The sequence below is a fragment of the Helianthus annuus genome, chromosome 8, assembly GCF_002127325.2.
Source record: "Helianthus annuus cultivar XRQ/B chromosome 8, HanXRQr2.0-SUNRISE, whole genome shotgun sequence".
Classification (NCBI taxonomy): Eukaryota; Viridiplantae; Streptophyta; class Magnoliopsida; order Asterales; family Asteraceae; genus Helianthus; species Helianthus annuus.
In genome coordinates, this window is record NC_035440.2 from 32,245,829 (window position 1) to 32,252,093 (window position 6,265).

General features: G+C 39.3%; 1 non-coding gene across 1 annotated transcript; it reads right to left on the reverse strand.

The window, feature by feature from the left end:
* Window positions 1–5,688: 5,688 nt before the first annotated feature.
* LOC118481380 lies at window positions 5,689–5,795 on the reverse strand. The gene has a single exon (XR_004865587.1). It is a non-coding gene; the product is annotated as a small nucleolar RNA R71 (small nucleolar RNA).
* Window positions 5,796–6,265: the final 470 nt, after the last annotated feature.

Sequence of the window (6,265 nt, forward strand, 5' to 3'; positions counted from 1 at the left end):
ATCGTTTCAGTCACTGTTTGTTCAGCTTTATCGTTTAAAACAAGTTTGGTGTTTTATATCTAATGGCATTTTAGATTAGGATGGTGTGTGCTATGTAGGTTAAGGCAGTAATTTAATGGCGTTTTATTCACGAGGTGGCGTTTTGTGCAGAGAAGTCAAAAGACTTGTTTACCCTTAATGAAGCGCGCCACACTAATAAAAGTGATGTTATTTACGAAAACTGTGGGATCGTTGTGTGACCCGAATGAGTCGTTCAGAAGAGTTGTTTATCCAAATCAGAGGCGGAATCAGTGAAACGGACACGATAACAGCTTGATTCACTTTAATACGTCTCTATTATTGATATAATAGTCTTACAGCACCTCGAGACAGTTTGGCAGCACTTCAGTACCAAATCAGAAGAACGTTACAAATGAGATCAAGGCTAGGGTATTTATAGGCAGTTAATTCCGTGTGGAATTAACAAGTTTAGTTCAAACGGAATTAGCTAAAGCTAATTCCATGCGGAATTAACTTGTTAACTCTTCATGCGGAATTAACTTCATGCGGTATTACCTATTCCGTGCGGAATTACCATCCTGGTAATTTCGTGCGGAATTACCCTTAAACATATAAATCTTGTTTTCTCGAACTACGAGCCCTGATCTATCAATCCTATTACATGACATGATACAAGACGAAGTCAACAGACATAGTGCACTAACAGACTCCCCCTTGGATGTTGACGAAGTCTTCAGCATCTATTCTTTAGCATGACACATCTTCAGTCTTGATCAGTCTTTTCGCTCTTTCCAAATTGTCTAACATTGTAAGCATCCTTCAATCTTTATCTTCTTCCATCAGCTTTCATCTTGAATGTTATACCAGAATCTGACTCTGGCTCTTTCATTAACACCTTTTTCAGTCTCCCCCTTTCGTCAAGCTTCCGTGCTTTAGGGATCGTCACCTAGCTTTCATTTACAAGCTCCCCCTTGCTTCAAGCTCGTCTTCAGACTCCCCCTTAGACTCAGCGGTCGGGATCGTAGTCTGGAACATTTCCTGCAATCAACATTTATAAATACAATGTTTTGAAATTGTCTAGAAATCGTAATCTGGCTCTTTTAAACTTTTTAACCACTTCCCCTATCAACAAACTTCCAGAATTTGGCAATTCCAACTAAATGAATCGAAAACTGGCTCTTTAACAATATAAGCATCCAAATCCCTCACAATTAATCATCCAAGTCCAATTTAAATGACCTTAGAGATATCACAAACTGTTTTTTGATTTTTGATTTTAAAACTTCAAGTTTCAATTTAATGAACTTGTTTTATTTTCAGAAACACAGTCAGTATACTTAGATTTTGAAACTTAGCATTCAGACATCGGTTGTCGAAATTAAAGCAGAATCAAAAATCTTTTTGTATTTTTCTGAAAATGTAAAGCAGTAAAGAAATATTTACAAACCTATTTATAGACAATATTTTTGTTTGAGTTTGCGTCAGAGGATCATATCAGTTTATGACAAATCACTAGTACCGTTGAGCTTTAAACACTTAAAGTTCTAAACGATTAACTTAGATTGTCAGTATACTTGTCCACTTAAATTTTCACACAAATTTCAACTGATTCGAGATACGAGATTAATGTTTTAAGAACTTAAACTTATTCGCGTGTCCCACCTCAGAATATACTCCCGTATCCAGATCCCAATATTCAGTCTTATAGGTGAGTATAACTAGATGATATCTGTAAAGGGTTAAATGCAAACCATGAGAGCTCAGGTCAGAACTTCCGTTCAGCAGAGAGATGATGGTTCGACTTTAGGTGTGTTCCCTTTAGAGAATCTTTTCTTCAATAGCACATGATTAGCATTTTTCAATGTTTCATCATTTTTTGTACTGAGGGCGAGCTTTAAGATTAAAGCAAATGCAAAGTATTATACGAGGACTAGGCCATTGCTTTCGCAAAATCAGAAGTTCAGGTATAATACCCCAGATATTACCGAGCATAAAGACCTAGTATCTCAGAAAGAGGGATCTTTCAAACAAGATTTCGGGGGTTACCCATATATCCGAGAGATGTTCCTCACGAGATAAGTAAAGTATTGATATTTAGGTTTATAGCTCGAACACAATCTACTAAATGGGCAAAAACCTACTGGCACATCATCAATGAGACCGTTTATCACATTTTAACTTTCCATTTCTTTAGCGTACTGTGATAGTCTACTGATGTACTATCATTTCCTCTTTTTACACAAAAACTCATTTTCGAATTTTATCATGTCTTTGTCTTTTTCAAAATTTTCTAATGTTTTTGGATTTTCTGACAATTTTTCTCCCCCCAAAATGCAAAACCATTAAAAGAAAAATTTGACAACCTAATACTGATAGCTTTGTCTCGCCATCCATTTTCTGCTTCTCGTGCACTGATTTACAGAAAAGTATAAAATACCCCCATGATTTACAACCCATTGATTTTCGACAGTTTGAAAACCGTTTTTCAATCTTGTGAAAGTAATCATGTTTGTTCCGCCGTGAGGGTTTCAGCATATTCAATCAACATATTTTTGGAATTTTTGAATTTTTGATAAAATGAAAACATATTTTTGATTTTGAATTTTTCAATTTTTAGGGTTTTTTTTAAATTGTTTATTTATTTACAGAAAACAAACAAACTAACTCCCTGTTTCACCCAACACAGGGTCCAGCAGTCTCCTCTCCTCGTTGTGTCAGGCTGCTCCAACTTCCATTCTCACAATCTTTGGTTTTGTTAAGCACCTGCACATTCAAATCATTCAATTACTTGAACAATTTAGCCCAGGTCTGTTGGACCTTAGGCATTTCAACACAATATGCATCATTTAGCTTCGGGAAATCTTTGTCATCAAAGACTTTTTCAACTTTGACTTCAACTTTATCATCTTTTACCGAGGTTACTTGTTTCTTAACTGACCATGTTTGACCTTTTGGAGTACCTCTTTTGTAAAAATGTGAATCTTTTTGAGCATTTTGTTTTTGAACAACATTTGATTTCCAAAATTGTTGACGTTTTGTCATATCAACTGATGTTCTCCAACTTTGCGTTGTTTTGAATCTGGGTGTGTGAGAATTCCAGGTCTGTCTTGAATCAAACCTGTTCGGGTTTGATATCCATTTTTGATTTGAAGCAAACTTGTTTGTATGGTTGATGTGTGTAAAATGCAACATATTCCTTTTGTATTTTCAGGATAAATGAGCTCAAATTCACAAAAGAAGCAAAAAGACAGCTAATTCTAACATAAATACAAGAAAAGGAACAAAAGTGGATTGCCCGACCCCTCAACGGCATCCTCCCAAGCAAAGAAGGGAAAACAGAAGACTGAACACGCCCCGTGCTCAGCCAGCACGGGGCCGTGCCCAAGAAGCAGCAGAAAACACAAACCTATAGAAGCTTCCATTGCCCACCACGGGGCCGTGTCCAGTGAGCACGGGGGCTTGGCGAAAGTACAGCAGGCGCATTAATTGTAATTGCGAATTACAATTAATGAAGAGAGAGAGTGCCAGACGGGCACGGGGGCGTGTCCAGCGGACACGGGGCCGTGCCCAGCCTTCTGTTCAGCCTATAAATAGGAGTGCTTGGTTTCATTTCAACTCATCCCTTGGCACACCACCTCTCTCACACTTCATCCACCACCCACCACCACCATAACACCATCATCCACCGCCATCATCCAATGTCCATCGTAGAGTGTGTGAGTCGTCTCAGGATCCAAGATTGATTGTAAGAGTTCTTGACAAATCAAGGCCATGTTTGCCTAAGTCTCTTACATCACTTGGTGAAGACAAGTGTTTAGTATAATACTTTTTATTTTTAATCTTTTGCACTTTTTATTTGGTTTTGTATTAATGATTTTAATAACTAGTTACTTATGTTGAAGGTGATCTTTTCTTATCGTTTGTCCGTGGTGTCTTGACATTATTTTACTGTCTATATAAAATAAAAGATTTTCACCATTCATATCTCCACGGTCTATATGGAGGTATGTTGGCTACCTGGTCGGGGGTTAAGGGAACGGTTTGGTAAGGGTCTTGTCCTTGTTCAGTGTTTAGAGGTCCTGCAAGGGACCTGGGTCAAATTTAGTAGGATCTCCTTCAATGCCCATAGGTATTGGATGGCGGGGATCCAAACTCTTTGACCCCCTCATAAGTTAACTACTATTAATACTATAACCCGGCTATTTAAGACTGTATCCCTGCTGACTCAGACTACTTAGCCGAGGGTAACGTCACCGCCAAAAGCGGGGCCTACCACAATTTGCATTAATAACTTAATTCATTATCTTCCAATAATCCAACCCTTTAGGATTGTATCCTTGCTGACTCAAACTACTAGGTTGAGGGTAACGTCGCCTTCAAAAGAGGGGCCTACTACAATAACTAAGATAATCTCTTAAACAAGTGCAAAAGTGCGAAAATAATCAAAGGTTATACTAATACACGATTCGGATCCAAGTGATTCATCTTGTCTATCTGTTTTTTATTTTATTTTATTTTTCAGCATTTAGTTTTTATTTTTCTAGTTTAAAAACCTTTTCTAACTTTTTGATTTGATTAGACGTTGAGGATAAACCGGTACTAAAAGCTCTTTTTGATTTGATTTGGACGACCTCGGTATCTTACCAACACTATACTACGTCCACGATGGGTGCACTTGCCCATATGTGTGTTTAGTGTTAGTGAATATCGTGTTTTATAAATTTAAAACTTGGCTAAAAGTGTAAAAAGGGTTTAAAATATACATCAAAAATATATCGCACTTCAAACGCATCAAGTTTTTGGCGCCGCTGCCGGGGACACAAGGATTTTAAGAAAGTTAGGAATCAACGGCCTAATCATATTTTTATTTTTCTTTTATATTTTTTTAGGATTTCCTTAGTTTTTCAGCTTCTGCAGAGCTCCGCACGGGCCGTGCCTGGTCGGACACGGGCCGTGCCCAGCATCGTTTCTGGCAGTTTTTAGTTTTCCAAGTTACAGAAGGCTGACCACGGGGCCGTGTCGGTGCAACACGGGGTCGTGTCCAACTTTCCAGTAACTGGGATCTGGAAAACAATCACTGTAACTCCGACCACGGGCCGTGTTCGCTGAGCACGGGGCCGTGGTGAACCTTCTGACCAGCATTCTTTTCTGTTTTTATTGCAGGACTTGGAACCAGACGCCAATCCTACATAGTGTATGATCTCCAGTTCTAATAAGGACATAAAAGAACCTCTAGAAGAACCCGAACGCTTTCTCAGAAAAAGATTAAAAGCTAAAAACCAAGAGAAAGTTTCGGGTGATCCACCTCCATTGGCGGACCAACGTACCCTCATGGATTATCTACGACCCACCGTAGGTAACCTAGGCGCCGCTATCAATGCACCAAATGTTGAAGCTAATAACTTCGAACTCCGGCCGCATTTGATACAAATGCTTCAAAACTCCGCAACCTTCCATGGGCTTGCAGACGAAGATCCCCATCTACATATTACTAATTTCTTAGAAATATGTGATACCTTTCGGATCAATGGAGCATCAAATGACGCCATCCGCCTTCGAATGTTTCCTTTCTCGTTAAAAGACCGAGCAAAAGCTTGGCTCAACGCCCTCCCAGCTGGATCGGTAAACACCTGGGATGAACTAGCCCAAAAATTTCTATATAAGTATTTCCCTCCCGCTAAAACGGCTAAATTAATGACTGAAATTAATACATATTCACAAGAGGACGGGGAATCCTTATATGAAACTTGGGAAAGGTTCAAGGAGCTATTACGCAAGTGTCCACATCATGGCCTTGCGATATGGCAACAAGTATCCACTTTGTATAATGGACCGTTGCCACACACAAGGCAGACACTTGATTCTAGCTCCGGGGGACTTTTAGGTAATCGCCGCCCGCATGAAATATATAACCAAATTGAGGAAATTGCTCAAACCAATTTTCAATGGCACACACCCCGAGGCAATAAATCTATTGCCCCGGGCGCCCATAAGGTTGATGAAAGCACTTCTTTACAAGCCCTAATCGAGGCCCTTTCTTCAAAAATAAAAAAATTAGAAATGACAAAAACAGTCTCGGTTATGGCTTGTGAAGGGTGTGGTGGGCCACATGAAAATTGGAGTTGTATGAAAGAAACGGACGATCAACAAGAATCGGTAAGCTACATTGATAATAGACCTAGGCTGTCGGGTCCTCCAACGGGCACTTACAACCAAGGATGGCGAAACCACCCAAACCTTGGTTGGAGAGAACCCGACAATAGTA